The sequence below is a fragment of the Gossypium arboreum genome, chromosome 13, assembly GCF_025698485.1.
Source record: "Gossypium arboreum isolate Shixiya-1 chromosome 13, ASM2569848v2, whole genome shotgun sequence".
Lineage (NCBI taxonomy): Eukaryota > Viridiplantae > Streptophyta > Magnoliopsida > Malvales > Malvaceae > Gossypium > Gossypium arboreum.
Window position 1 is genome coordinate 91,945,841 of NC_069082.1, and position 17,259 is coordinate 91,963,099.

The following is a 17,259-nucleotide window of genomic DNA, read 5'->3' on the forward strand; positions in this document are numbered from 1 at the left end:
CTTCGACCGAGTAGTCTTATCTGCTATCCTCAAGCTCACGTCTATTGAGTGTAGGTCTGCTTCGAATCAGAAAACTTTTCACAAAAATTACTAGTGGGGTAATTTCGTAATTTCTCTAAACTTTTGGACCAAGCTGTAAATAAGAAAAATATCTCTAGAAATTTTCTGAAATAATTTCTTTAGAGAATTTTCTCTTTATGACTTTCTCTTGAATTCAAGGGTGTGAAAAATAATAACCTAAGCTCTTTTTATATAGGGAGAGTTTAGAGAATTCAAGTATGATTAAACTTAATCACTTTAATATTAGATTAATATAATATTTATCTTGATAAATATTGGATTAAGTTTAATATTAAATCTTATTAAATTGATAAAATATTTAACAACAAGATAAACATTAAATTAAATTTAATATTAAGATAATCATTTTAATATTAAATTAATAAAATACTATTAAGATAAGTATTAAATTAAAATTAAAATTAAATCTATTAAAATAATATTATTTTTGGAATAGTTAATTTGAAATCAAATTCTCAAGTAGAGTCCTAGTAGGATGTAATTCTTCCACTGCTTAACCATCGAAGACCCACCGTTGCTGACCATTTTTCGACCACCGAAATGTCGTCGGCACTCTGAGTTGGTTCGCTTTCTGTCGGTTCGGTTCGAGCCACTGACGGCCCAGCCACCGATTTACCGTTGGTTCGAGTCAGTCCACAAGAAGTACCATGATTGGAAACTCCTTATCGTATACTCTTTACAAAAGTAATTCATCCAACTATTTTGTCCAATGACCTCATCATGTGTGTGTTACCCTCATATGATATCCTTGATTTCTTTGAGTTAAATCCGTTTACTCAATACAATCCTATTTTATCTTATTGCCATCATTGTATCTTCTTAATGATTAATATGATCACTGTCAACAAATGTCTGTGATAAATTGCTCGTTCAAGAACAAGCAACCTGTGACCACGTTCCATATTTATCAATCCATACAATGTCAATGAGATGATATCGTTATCTTTTTAATTAAGCTATGACTTTCACTATTGCTAGTAAAACCATGCCATACACAACTCATGTACCTAACATACCAGCTATCGGCTCGATCATCTTTAGAGTATAAGGCTCCACTTATATCAAAGCACATGAATTACATACGTATGATTAGTGACTAACTTATGATTTAGATAAATCACACCATGAATGTCACAAATAAATTAATTCACAAACAGATTCAAAATTAATTCATCTTAGGTCCAATCCAATGTATCATTTTGTCAATGAATACATTTATGTCTCTACCCGTGGAGTCAATTGCTCCGATAGCCAAGACTAGCCATCTTCTCAATTGGAATTGTAGACGATAGAATAATCCTTCTTAGCATTTAAATCAAACGCTCACTTTCACTCTTTTACGAGTTACAAACTCGTCTAAATTATCTATTGAAGTAAGTTTTCTTCTCGTAATGTAAACATTCTTGTAATGCCAATTATCATCAGTTTAAACTTAGACAATAAATGAACTAATATTTACTTGCCACAATTTCGCTATGTATGCAAAATATGAAAGACAGAAATGCAAAAGACATAATAGTGAATGTGAAATTTATTTATTCATCGTTCAAATACATATAAAAAAATTACATGTTTACTACAATATAGACACATTTCCCAACACACATTTCATTTACCGTATGGAAAGTGCATTATTACCTTGGGAAACATCGCATTGCAACTCGGGCTCCCTATTGACGGTGGTGCGGTCATGGGTTCAAGTAAAATGTTCAAACCTAAGGCGCTTTGCTACCACCTATTTGGACGCTGGCGCAATGATGGTGAAGCTAGGTTTACCAATTTGAAATTTTCCTGGTTAAAAGGAATTTTTGAAACCTTATCAAGTAGTGTCATTGAGTGGGAGAAGATATATGCTGCTTGAGCGTATATACAATAGCTGATAAAGGGTACTTAGGTCAGTTTCAAATAATAATAAAGTCTACATGATGTAATTGCCTCTATTGACTAATTTGCATGTTGCCCGTTCATACAGTTGGGGCTCAAAGTATTAGCGATGTTGTATTGTGACCTTTGTTGGGTAACGAATCATCATACAAAATTTATAAACGGGTGCCTGATATTGCTACTATCATGGGCGCTGTACATGATGCCATTTTTGGCTTAGTGAGTAAAAGAACTTCAATCAATAATTTTTTTTATGAAAATATGTCCTAAAAAGTTTACTTTATTTCAGATGTGTCACGACCCAAAGTGTGGGTAAAATTTTTCTAGGACTAAATTGTTAAATGTCAACTTTATTCAATATTTTTGTTTACTCATGTAATTGGGCCTTTTTTTTTTGAAACAGTCTGTTAGGAGCTTCTGAGCCCAATTTCCCTTCCTCATATTTTTCCCTATGTGCCGCATATACTAGGGGTAAAACCGTAGGGTGCCACCAGCCTTAGATATAAATACATACTTATGCTTGGTCGACCACCATTTTCTTTTTTTCCTTAGTTTTGTGCCGCCTAAACCCTAACATTTTTCAGCTTTTCATCTCTATTCTCTCTTGCGCCGCTCACCACTTCTCTTCTTCTCATCACTTTTCTTTTACCTAATTTTCCTTGTGTCATCCCCCTCTTCCCCTTCACTTATTCTCTTCTATTATTTCTTTATTTTTTCCTTGTTGTCGCTTATTACACCCTTGAACCCTAACATTTTTTCCTTGTCACTTATTCTCTTGGTTTTCCCTTGCCGCTGTCGCCTTTACTTTTTGGGCTACCGTTTTCCCTTTTTTTCCTCTTCTCATAGTCACAACTTGTACCTCGATCGAAACCACTGGATTTTTCACTCCTTAAGCTGCCAATCTTTTTCTTTGTCGAACCATATAATCACCCAAATCTCGTGATGCTTAAGGTTGCTGGCGATTAATTTATTCCCAATTTCGTTGGTTGGTAAATGTAAATCATCTATTTATAATGAGATTCAAATTTGAGTATAAAAAGTGTGTGTACAATGAGATTCAGACTCGACAATTGGAGCTGTAACACCCCACTCCCATACCTTACGCCGGGGCGGAATACGAGGTGTTACCTAACTAGGTCACATATGAACACACGATTTTTAGACATCAAAATTTAGCCAAATTTAAAACTTTTCCGATTCTCTAGCAAAAACTTCATAACAATGGCCTACAAGGTTCCATCCGTCATTTAAAACCATTCGGGAATGATACGGATCTTCCCACAAACTCTGAAAATATCACTAGGTACAGGGGTACACGCCCGTGTGACTAACTCGACATGGTCGTGTTGATGACCCGTGTGGCTCACACGGCCTAAGCAATACATGGACACGCTCGTGTCCTCTGCCAATGTAGAATTAACTCTAAATGTACACTTACAGGGGTTTTCACACGACCCAGCACACGCTCGTGTCCCTGGCCCGTGTCCTTACACGGCCATGACACGAACTTGTGCAAAAACATGGACATTCTGTTTCTGACGTCAGCATCCCCAAAATGTCACACGGCCAATGCATACACCCGCATGCTAGGCCGTATCCATCACATGGCTAAGACACACGACCATGTCTCTGCCCGTGTGTTTACTATTATACATATTGACTTGAAATTTTTACGTGCAGTGGACACACAGTTGGACCACATGCCCATAAGGCAGACCGTGTGTCACATACGGCCTAGACATACGCCCGTGTATCTACCCATGTAGAAAATATAAGGCTATTTACCAAGCCTCTTTGTCACCCTTATATACACAACCTACAGATAAACAACCAAAATCAATACAAGTCTATCTCATGCAACCAATTTAGCCACAACAAACAACATTCTATTACTGCATTTTACTCATCCATGAAAATAACATCTTTGCATATAAATCAAAATGAATATTAGTCATCATTCAGGGCTTAATACAAAATTAAAGGTTTCCAATCCAAGCCAACACATTTTTCCAGCTCTCAATGACACAAAACACAATTCTAGTTCCCTATACATGCCATATTCAAAAATATAAATCAAACTATACCGAAAGCTTCGATTGATAGTGTGATCGATATCTCTGACTTCCGTTGATCCTTCAGCTAGATAGGCGGCACTATAAGAAAATAAAAAAGGAGAGGGAGTAAGCATAAAGCTTAGTAAGTTGCACATAAATAAATATAGTCCTTTTACAACTTATGCAAAACAGTCCTTTTAGGTGTTTTCATGCTAACACCTTTTACAAAAGTTGGTTATAAGATACCCAAGACTCATTTTCTTCCATAATAACTCAGCAAATATTACAAATCCTTTCATGAAAAAACCCTAAGCTCTTAATCATTTTGCAAAATAGTACCCTTATTTGAAAGCTTATACTTCAAGAGTCTCAAAAGTACAAAAATATTCAAGAAAAGCTATAAAAATCACTTACTTGCAAGAGGAATGAGTTGCTGAAATTTTTCAAGCTTTCAAACCCTTAATTTTGATGAAAATTCGATGGAGAAGAAGGTGGAAAAAAATGATATCATTTCCCTTTATTTTATTTTTAATCTAGTCAAAATTGGTAACCAACTCACCTAATTTTAATAAATTTGTCTCCTCTTTGACTCTATGGCCGGATATGCCTTCTTCCAAGGGTCTATTTTCCTTTTAAAGACCCCTAATTTTCGTTCTCTAACTATTTAACACCTTTAGCTATCAATTCAAGACTTTTGCACTTTATGCGATTTAGTCCCTTTTCAGAATTGGGCTCATAAACGCTAAAATTAATCCATCAAATTTTTCATGCACTCTTATAAGCATGCCATAACATCAATTTAATAATAAAATAATTTATTAAACTCTGGATTTGTGGTCTCGAGACCACTATTCTGACTAGCCCCAAATTTGGGATGTTATAGGAGCATTGTCACTGAATTTATACAAAAGTATTCTAAACTCGATTTTATAAACTTTGTGATTTTTGCATTGTTTACAAACGGACTGTGGTATGGACTTTCTATTTTTCATATGGGTGTTAATTTTGGGATTGACTTGATATGTTTTTACAATAAGCACGAATGCGGTTAAGGTGTTTAAGCCATCATTTTGAATTATTCTTAAATGTTATAAATATGAATTTTCCTATCGATTTTGATAATTAAAATTAAATAAATGAGATAATTAAAATAAACTAATGTTTTCTTAAAATGGATTAGATATTAATTATGAATTTGAAACTAAAATAATTTTTTTTCTAAAAGCGATTCTCACTAGTTCTATAAAAAGTTTAAATAAATATATATACCTAAATCTTACAATAACGTTTGGTTTAAAATTTTCAAAGTTTGATAGAGTACTCAAAAAAATTACCACTTTATTAAGTTTCAATGCCTTTTAAACAAGAGATAATTCCTTCAAAAAATCTTGAAGCTTTTACTACTTAACTTTTTTTACTAGACCTTAATGTTTTACTAAGCCATCTCGGCAGATGATGTAACTTTCATGATTCAATCATAACATCTGAGCCGATTTAAAGAGATTAGATTTGATGGTATCAGAGCCAAAGGATTTTAAACTCAGACTATGAGATTAATGAGGTATGTGTGCATATTTTTAAAAAAGGTTTTGTCAAATACCATGCCACAAATATTTTTATTATGTTTTTAAAATAATTTCAAGACTCCAATGACGTCTCTAACTATCTATTGTACTTTCTAAAACTGTAGATATATGCTAGAGTTTAGATATTCGGGCATTCATTATGAGCACCTGTGGTAAATGACCCCGAGGTAGGCCACATCGAGCTACTCTAGTTGAGCCACCAATAGCTCAGAATGATACTCCAATTCTTAAGGCTGATTATGGAGAGCATTCCTATACCACTAGAGGTGAAAATTATGATATGGGTGATGATGCATTGTCCCATGCCATGTTAAAGGTACTTTAGAGTGTTGCTAGAACCCAGACTAGATCAAGTGGTTATGGATATGTGAGTGAGAGGTTCCGGGCTAATAGGGCTGAGATATTTAGGGGTGTAGCTAGGACAACTTTGACTGTAGCTGAGTATTTGATGGAGGCTATAGAAAGTATTCTTGAGGACATGGATTGTACCTAGAGCAAAAGTTGAAAGGTACAGTGTGGCTTATTGATGGTGGCATTTTATAGTAAAGGGTACTTAGATAGAGCATGTGACTTGGGAGTATTTTCAAGAGGATTTCAGGAGCAAAATTTGGAGTTCATTGAGTTAACAAAAAGTGATACGACTGTGGTTGAGTATGATGTCGAATTTCTGAGGTTGAGCTACTGTACTCTGGGTATGGTGGCTATTGAGCAGGATAAGAGCCTGTGATTCAAGAAGTGGCTGAGGTATGATATTAAGATTCAGGTGGCACTACATCAGGAGAGAGTGTTTGAGACTCTGGTTGAAAAGATTAAGATTGTGGAGGAGGTTAAGCGTGTAGAGAAATAAAAACGCAATAAGGACAAGGCTTAAAGTAAGAGGGATTCAGATTTTACTGGTTCATTTTCATTACCTTTGAAACGAACCAGGGAGGGCAGATCATAGCAAAATATTATAAGGGGTAATGTTGGTAATGCACCTTATAACAACTTGATTTTGGGTCTAGTCGAAACAGTGGCTTTGAGACCACAAATTTGACACAGTAAAATTTATTTTTATTACATTTTTATGATTTACAATTTTATGGAATTGTTTCATGAAAATTCGTTCGAAAATTTTGACGTTTGGGCACTCAATTTAGTCAAAAGGACTAAATTGTAAAAAGTGCAAAAGTTGAGTTCTACATGTTATAGGTGTCCAATTGCTATGAAATTTTAAATTTCAGGTCTTTAAATGGTAACTAGACCATTGGTTAAGTTGGTGGACAAAAAAGGACATGGTTAGGTATGTTTCCAAAGTTTTTTCTTTAAGGGCATTTTGGTCATTTAGTAATTAAAATGAATTAAAAAGAAAATAGAAGCCAATTTTTGCTCATCTTCTACCCCATGGCTGAAACTTTCATGGAGAAGACATTGCTAGGGTTTTGGCAACTTTCAAGCTCAATTGTAAGTCCGTTCTAACCCCGTTTTTAATGATTTTTATGTTTTTGAAATCCTCATAACAAGATCTATTTATTTCTACCACTAATTTGAAGTGATGTCAAAGTCTAAAATTTTACCCATGTTGAACATGTATGTATTTTGATGTTTGATGGTAGAAAATGCATGTTTGTTGTTTGTTAAACGACTTTTGTTAACTGATTTTTGGTAAAAATGCTAAAAAGGACTTGTTTGTAAAAGTTGTAAAATATGTAGTAAAAGTGTGATTTAATGAAAAATGTGGGCTGTTATAAGCATTTATAAGGTTCGGCTAGGCTTGGGTTTTGAAGAAATTAACTATATTTCATTTTACGAGCCTAGGGACTAAATTGTAAATTGTCAAAAGTTTAGAGCAAAAATGTAATTTTTGCCATAATGTGATGTCGGGCTGTTTTGAATAGTATAATGATTAAATAAGTTAAATGTGATGTTATAGATCAAGAAAAATAAGATTCAAGATTAGACGGGGGAAAAAAAAATTTGATGATTTAGTCCTTTTTGCCGTTTCTATGTCGAGGTAAGTTTGTATGTGAAATAAGCATTAAATTATATATGTATAAATGCCTAATTGATGTTATTGTGGTACATGCTATATTATTGAAATAAAAATGTGAATGTTATTGAGTACGACACTACGAAAATGATCGATAAAGTTTCGATACAGCGAAAGTCCCAGTTGAACCATAGGAATAGATAGAATAGAAATGTGATGACATTAGGGTTACTGAGATTACATGTAAGACCATATCTGGGTAGGGCATCTATATGAGATTTTGTGTAAGACCTTATCTGGGATATGGCATTGATATGAGATTTCGTGTAAGACCATAGTTGGGCTATTGGCATCGATATGAGATTACATGTAAGACCATATTTGGGATATGGCATTGGTATGGTACTGTGTGTACGAGATCCCCGAGTATCCTTTAGTATTCCAAATGGTTCAACGGGAAAATTTAACGGGTATGTCAAAGAAGAGAAAGTGTACGTAAGTATTACAATTAGTACAGGTATGTATGTAAAGTTTATAAGCATTGACTTCATGATATTGTGAGTTCATGATTAATGATTTTGTGAAAGCATTGTGATTATTGATCTATAATTGTGTTGTATGAAATTCATATTAAATTCGGTTGACTATTATGTGATTGGCTTCGGGCCAATTGAGTTAGGATATAGCATGTTTTAATCACATAAATTGTAATTTATCAAAAATGAGAAAAAGGAAAGATTGGAATAATTGCCTATTAAAATAGTCATGAAAGTACGAGAAGATAAAAGTTTAAGAAATCGAAAGATATTAAGATATATGCTTGGAAATATGAGTATGCATAATTAATGTGCATGTTTATTATGAGACATGAAATGATTTGTTAATTGCTATAATATGTTACAAAGGAAAGATTACGGTTGTTAGGCTAATGCTAGGATATGTTAAATTATACTTATAAGTTGAAAGGGGTAAGCATTGTGACTGGAAAAATTGTAACCATGAGATTATGGTAGATTATAATAATTTGTGTTCATATTGTTGAACATGATAAACACTTGGTAAGACTGAATGAGTAAGTTATACTATGAGACTTAAATAACATTCGTATGAATTTATATTATGTTAATTGTATGATATATGTATGGTTAAGGTTGCTTATTATTTGCATATGAACTTACTAAGCTACATTATATAGCTTACCCCTTCCTTTTCCATGTCTTATAGGGTTAATAAGCTAGCTCGAATTAGAGATCGTCAGAGATCCTATCACACTATCCAGCTATCACTTTGGGTATTTATGAATTCAAGTATTTTGAGTTTATGGCACGTATAGGAATTGGTATTTTGGTTATATGCGTCATTATTAATTTGGCCATATGTGTTGGCTTGCAATTGTGTTTAGTTCATTTTTGTATATAGCCATGGAAGTTGGCTAATATTGGTTATGAGTATATTCATCTATAAATTCCATTTGTGAATGTGAAATTTTGCATGATTTGGTGTGGAAAGGTTGATATTCTAAGCATGATAAATAATGGCACGAGGATGTCATGTTATTGTCTTAATTATGGATGTGCTTGTAGTATGTTTGAGTTTGGCAAAGTATGATGTTTTAAGCCTGATAGATGTTGGCTTTTAAATGACATGTTTAAGCCTTAGTTATGATGGTATTGGTTGCTTGTTTGTATTAGAATTATGCTATTAAAGTTGTGTAGATGTGTACAAGTGCGGGTGGCAAAATGGCTTGGTAAATAGCATTATTTTTGTCCATATGGGTAGACACACGGGTGTGTGTCTAAGCCGTGTGTGACACACGATGAGCCCCATGGGCATGTGATTCGGCCATGTGCCCCCTACACCTAAATTGTTGCAAAACAGATTGCTCAGTATCGAGTACACGGGCAGAGACACGGGCATGTGTCTCATCTGTGTGAAGGACACGACTTAAGCACACGGGCGTATGACTTGGCCATGTGACTTTAATTTGTTGATGATGTCATAAACAGAGAGTTACACGGGTTAGGGACACGAGCGTGTGTGACCACACGGCCTGCCTACATAGGCGTGTCCTAAGCCACACGGGCGTATAACCCCTGTTTTGATGAAAAAATTTCTAAGTGTTAGGAAGTTTTCTAAAGTTCTCGGTTTAGTCCCGAACCACTCCTAAGGTATGTTTTGGGCCTCGTAGGCTCGTTTAAGGGATGATATGAATGTTTTTGAAAAGTTTTAAATTTGAGTGGAAATTCATGTCTTGATTTTGAATGTTTGTTTGAGTTTAAGTTTGGTAATACTTAGTACCCTGTTCTGGTGTTGAATACGGATAAGGGTGTTACACACCTGGATTGGGGAGGATCCAATTTGTGGGTTCTATGATGGGTGCATGTATGAGAAGTGGGTCTATTGAGCATAAAGTGAAGGATTGTCCACGTCGTGTTGGCTAGGTGTAAGCTGCAACTTCGACTTAGGGTTCTGGGTAGTTACCTCTGATGGATTGTGGTTAGGGTAGGAATGGTGGTTTTAGAGTCACAATTGGTGCTACGGGTACAATGGGTCGAGGTTAGAGAGTACTAGATCAAAATTAAAATGGGAATGAGGCTAGAAAATTGAAATTGGTTTATGCAGCTAGACGTTGAGAGACTGCGATGCATCTAGTATCATTGCAGGTACTTTTACGATTCATTCTATGACATACTTTGTTTTGATTGATATTGGTTTCACTAATTCCTATGTTGCTAGTATAGTTTCTAATAAACTTGGAGTTGGGATAGAGGAGAGTATAACTAGTGTTACTGTTGTGAGTTAGTTAGGACAATTTGTGGTAGTAAATAAGATCTATAGGAGGTGTCTGTTGGAGATTCAGGGTAAGGTGTTCCAAGCTAATTTAATGGAATTACATTTTGGTGAGTTCGACTTGATTTTGTGGATAGATTGGTTAGTTGAAGACAGTGTAAATTTGGACTATGCCACAAAGAGAGTGACTCTAAAGGCTACTAATAGGAATAAGATTGTTATGGTAGGAGAACAAAGAGATTATTTGTCCAATGTGATCTTAGCAATGGTAAAAAAGAAGCTGGTCTGGAAGGGTTGTGAGGCATATTTGCTTCTATTCTAGATGCAAAAGTAAGTAATCCAGTTATGGGTAGTATCAGTACCGTAGGGGTGTTTTCGGATGTTTTTCTCGAAGAACTACCAAGATAACCTCCTGATAGAGAGGTTGAGTTCAGAATTTAGGTGTATCCTAGAACTGCATCGGTGTCTATTGCTCCCTATCGCATGGACCCAAAGAACTCATTGAACTTAAAGTTCAACTTTAGTAGCTCTCGGATTGAGGGTTCATAAGACCCAATGTGTCACATTGGGGAGCCTAGTCTTGTTTGTAAAGAAGAAGGACAGAACACTGAGGCTGTGTATTGATTATCAACAGTTGAACAAGTTAACGATCAAGAATAAGTATCCTCTGCCAAGGATCGATGACTTGTTTGACCAATTTTAAGGGCAATGGTGTTTTCTAAAACTGATATGAGGTATGGGTACTATCATTTGAAGGTGAAAAGTTAGATGTTCCTAAGACTGCATTTAGGACTTGGTATAGACACTATGAGTTCCTAATTATGCCATTTGATCTAACAAATTCTCTTGCCACGTTCATGGAACTGATGAATAAGTTGTTTCAGCCATTTTTTGATCAGTTTGTTGTTGTGTTAATTGACGACGTTCTGGTTTACTCAAATACCGAGACTAATCATGACGAGCATATGAAAGTTATCATGTAGATTCTCAAAGAAAAGAAATTTTATGCAAAGTTGAGTAAGTGCGAGTTCTGGCTGAAAGAAGTAATGTTTTTGGGACATGTTGTATTGGTTGAGGGTATCCGTGTGGATCCAGAGAAGATTGAGACTATTCTAGAGTGGAAGGAACCTTAAAATGTTTCTGAGATTCAGAGTTTTCTAGGGTTAATTTGATATTGTCGGAGGTTTCTTGAGGGGTTTTTTCTTATTTCTGCTCCCTTGACAAAGTTTTTGAGAAAGTATGTTCTTTTTAAGTGGAATGATTACTAACATGCTAGCTTTGAGAAGCTAAAGTTTGTATGAACTTAGGCTCTGGTGTTAATCTAACCAGAGTTGGGAAAAGACTATGTAGTGTATAGTGATACGTCTCACACTAGCCTTGGATGTCTATTGATGCAAGATGGAAAGATTGTTACTTATGCATCGAGGTAACTAAAACCACATGAGTACAACTATCCGACTCATAATTTGGAGATGGAAATTGTGGTATTTGAATTAAAAATCTGGATGCATTATTTATATAATGAAAAGAGTTACATTACGTTTATACGGATCAAAAGATTTTTATATATCTTCTTTTCCAAAAAGAGTTGAACTTGAAGCAATGGAGATGGATTGAGTTGCTGAAGGATTATCACTGTGTCATTGAGTATCACCCCGGTAAAGCCAATGTTGTAGTAGATACTCAAAGTGGGAGGCATATGATTGAACTGAGAACGATGTTTGCTAGTTTGAATTTGGTGGATGATGGAGGTTTACTGGCTGAATTACAAGTAAAGCCTACCTTGGTTAGTTAGATCAAGGAGAAACAACCTTTGGATGTTTCGTTGTTGCTTAGGGTTAAGCAAGTTGAGGACGGATCGATGACAGATTTCTTGTTTAATTCTGATGGTATTTTATGCTTCAAATGAAGATTTTGTACGTTAAATGATTAGGGTTTCAGGCAATCTATACTTCAGGAAGCGCATAATAGCCTTTATGTTAGGCATCTTGGAGGGAATAAAAGTTTTTGGAATTTAAATGAACTATACTGGTGGCTAGGTTTGAAGCGAGAGGTAACAAATTTTCTAGCTAAATATTTGATGTGCCAGCAAGTGAAAGCTAAACGCTAGTTCCCTTTTGGCCTACTATAGCCGATTAAGATTCCCTAGTGGAAGTGGGAGCGTATGACTATGGACTTCTTTAGTGGGTTACCCTTGACACCCATAAAGAAGTATTTGATCCGGGTGATTGTAGATAGACTGGCTAAGTCAGCTCATTTTTTACATGTTCGTACGAACTATTCACTAAAGAAGTTGGCTAAATTGTACATTTATGAATTATGCGACTACATGGGGTACCAATTCTGATAATTTCTAATCGTGATCCTCATTTTATGTCTCAATTCTGGAAAAAAAAATGCATGAAGCATTGGGTACTTGTCACATCCCGAAAACCGGGTTAGAAAAAGTTGGGATTGTGAAATTATGTCAAGTGAGTTATTCTAGTTTAGTGAATTGGTGTTGTGCTTGTGTGTGAGGTTTCTTTCCTTTGAATTTTTGTTATTTTTGTTTCAACCCCGATCTTTGAACGTCTAGCTTATATATTATTTTTTCTCAACTGATGACAAGAATGAGCTTGCTGGTTTAGTGGTAAGGCTTTAGCTTACCCTTTGGTCTTGTGTTTGATTCCTTACATATGTAAAGCGGAAAAACTATTTTTGTTTTAAAATCTAGGAAAATTTTGAAGTGGATATTTCCTAGGAGTTAGTGGGTAGTTTATAAAAAAATTGAGGGATTAACTCCTAAAATCCCTCCACAAAAATTCTCGTTCTCCCCACTCTCCCATTTTCTCATCTTTCCCTTTATTCTTCAATTATTTTTCTTTCTTTCTTTTCTTTTCTTTTTTCTGAATTACTTCCGTGACATTTTTCGCTTTTCCTTTCTCTTTTGTTTCATTATTGTTTCCTCTAAAGACAATCTTAGACAATTCTTATTTTTTGGAATTTTTCTTTATTATGGTTCCTCTACTACTACTTTATTATCCCAGTGTTTTTGTTGTGTCATATTTTTGAATGAGGAAAATTCGTACTTCCATCTAAGTGTAGGTAACGTATATGATTTTTACTTCCATCTAAGAATTTTGGCCTTTTTGAATCTATCAATCATATAATTGTTTGTGCTTTGATTAGGTGAAGGACGTGAGTTTAACGACAACACTCTGAAAAACTAAGTTTCGGTATTAAGTTGTTGTTTTTGAAGGGTAAGTTTGGTATATTAGTTTAGGGTCTGGTGTTACTAAGTTGTGTCTATCGAATTCAAGTTTTGGTGTTGGTATTAGGTACATTCATGTTGTTAATCGATGAGTCCTTATTTGTGTGTTTAATCAAAAGAGCAATCAAGTGTGTGTCTTTAACTTGAAAGCACAGTTCCGAAACCTAGAAACTTGAAAAAAACAATAGCAAATTTTGAATTGCAGGTTGCAACACACGACTGTGTGGCAGGCCGTGTGCACCACACGGTTGTGTGGCTGACTGTGTACCAGAGTGTGTTAGTCAGATGGGGGTGTGTGATTGCATAAGCAATTTGGTTTGGCTGTGTGGGACAGACGGGTGTGTGTGATCACACGGGCTGATCAGGTAGACTGTGTTGGCCCTTTTTTTAAAAATTTTTCACTTAGGCCCATTTGACTAAAAAATGTGTAATTAAACCATCCTTGGGGTCCATTAGGCTTAAATAAGACGCAAAATGTGTTATTTGTTAGTATGTGATATGACTAAAGTAAGTGAAAAACTTATATACGATCTGTGTTTTGATAACTTTAAAAGCACAATTACGTGTAAAAACATGTATGACAACTGTTTGTAGAATAACTGTTAGTATAAACAATTTGATATGTATGATCTGTAAGAAATATGATGAGGTGTGCATGCTATACCATTTATGTGATATGTACGTATGTTATTATGATTATGCATGTGCATTGGGGTGGGTTTTGGATATGATGAAGGAAGTGTTTTCTAGCAATTTTACTGCAATTTTGGTGGTTAAACTGTAATATTTGTCTAGCAGCTCAACTGCACTACTATGAGTGGCATACCGCCACTACTTGGTGTGATTGGATGGACTAGCTCTTGTAGTCCTATTTGGTGTGATTGGTTGGATGGAGTTGGTGTGTAGCAGATGGGGGTAGGATCTGTGATTGCATCTGTGTCAGAATTTATGTTTGCATTTGTATCCTAATTTGATTATATCTTTGAATCTGAATATGTATCTGATTTTGTATAAGAGTGAGATTTTTTATTCTGAAATTTTAAGTTCCATTGTGATATATGATTATGAAAATATGATATTCTGATCTGACATATGTTTTTAGTAATATGTACATTATAAGTAAAATTTTTATGATGGTATTTAGATGTGTTCATTATAAGTATATATTGTTTGTGGGCTGAGTCACACATTGGGATTCTAGATCACCCATTTGTTTACTACATTTTAGGTGACCTTCAAAGTTAAGACTTGGCGGAGATTTTGGAGCTCGATTCACACAATTTTGGTATAAGTATGTTTTGGATTTTGATTTCGAACTTAATAGTCTTTCAGATTTTAATTTGTTTTTGGAACGTTAATTTTTTATCTTTGATATTTGTTTTCGTGGATGTATTATTTATAACTCGTAAACACACCTAAGACGACATAACTGATGGAACCCTAAGATTTTAAGAGATAAGAATATTTACAGTATTTTTTTTTGCTGTATGGTTCTGAAATGAATTATGACATTTTACAACTCAATTGGTTAAACATTCGGGATTGTTTTCATAAAATTAATGAAACAAGGTTTGCGTTAAAGTGTTCACATACAATCTTCTGAATACTTATGTTTTTGACAAATTAACTAACTTTATTAATTGAAAATAAACCTAAGTTTTCACGTAAGCTAATCGATAATGTTTTTATGAACATTGTAACCTTCATAATTCGACCTTAACGTCTAGGCCGGGTTTAGGGTGTTACAGTACTAGAATGGATTTTAGTACGATTTTCCATCCGTAGATAGATGGTTAGTTGGAGCAGGTAATTCAAATTCTAGTGGACATGTTAAGGGGTTGTATTATTGATTTCAGAGGTAGTTGGGAGGAGCACTTGCCTTATGAGGGGCTGAGTTTGCTTATAATAACAATTTCTAGTTGAGCATACGGATGACACCTTATGAGGTGTTGTATGATCGAAAATGCCCGACACCAATGTGCTAGACTGAATTGGGGGAAAGAAAAGTGTTGGGTCCCGAGCCGGTTAAGAGTCTGAGAGGAAAATTAGACTGATACAAGACAGAACGAAAGCAGATTTAGATAGACAGAAGTCATATTTGGATATGAGGAGGAAGGATATAGAGTATAGTATGGGTGATTGAGTTTTTTAAAAGTCATCATGGAGGAAAGTATTGAGGTTTAGATGGAAGGGTAAGTTGAGCCCAAGGTTCATTAGGCCGTATAGGATCCTTAAGAGGATTGGGTGAGTAGCATATTAGTTGGAGTTACCTCCTAAGCTCAACCATAAACATGATGTATTCCATATTTCTATTCTACGGGGATACCAATTCGACTTGTCACATGTTGTTCCGATTGAGGAGATAGAGGTGTGACTGAGTTTGTCTTATGAGGAGGAGCCTATATAGATTCTAGATTGAGAGGAAAAAAAATTCTAAGAAGGAAGTGGACATCGTTGGTTAAGGTATTATGGCATAATCATGGCACTGAATAGGCTACATGGGAGTCAGAAGACTCAATGCGGGGAAGGTACCTTCAATTGTTCAGATTAGGTAAATTCTGAGGATATAATTTCTTTTAAGGACGGGAGAGTTTTCATCCTCCAAAGTATGGGTAAAATTTTTCTAGGATTAAATTGCTAAATGTCGAATTTATTCTATTTTTTTTCTATTTAGTCATGTAATTGGGCCCTTTTTTTTTTTTGAAATTGTCTCTTAAGAACTTTTGAAAGCGCAATTTCCCTTCCCCATATTTGTCCCCATGTGTCGCATATACTAGGGATAAAACCCTAGGGTTCCGCCAACCCTAGATATAAATACATACTTATGCTTGGTCGACCACCCTTTTCTTTTCTTCCCTAGTTTTATGCTACCTAAACCTGAACACTTTTTAAGCTCCTCACCTCTGTTCTCTTTAGTGTAGCTCACCACTTCTCTTCTGTTCTCATCACTTTTATTTTCCTTAATTTTCCTTGTGTCGTCCCTCTCTTCCCCTTCTCTTTTCCTCTTCTTTTCTTTCTTTATTTTTTCCTTGTCGCCACTCATTGCACCATTGAACCACCGAACCCTTCTTGTTGTTTCCCTTGCAACCGCCTCCACCACTTATTGGGCTGTCATTTTCCCTTCCTTTCCCCTTCTCACAGTTGCATCTTGTACCCTGATTGAGACTGCCGAATTTTTCACTCCCTGAGCTACCAATAGTCTCATTTGCCGAACCATATAGATCGCCTCGATCCCATAATACTTAGGGTTGCCAGCGATTAATTCGCTCCCAGTTGCATTGGTTGGTAAGTGTAAATCATCTATTTACAATGAGATTCAGATTTGAGTACACAAATGGTGTGTACAATCTATTTCATTTTTTTATTAATTAAACAAATATTTTTGAATCCCGAATTTGGTTAGTGCCAATTACTAACTTGTGCGATTGGTGTGTTTGTATGTTGCTTAAGGGTCAGATATGAGAGAGTCGGAAAAGATTAGATCGAGAGGGGTGTTGCACGACTTGGAAGGAAGGTACGTGTCTTCACTAGCGGTGTCGTGTGTGTGTAATCATTTGACTAATGTGTATGTTCCTCCCATGTGATTTCGATTTCTGATTTTATATCCTGATGAAGATTAAATTATTCTAATGGTTTTGATTTTGC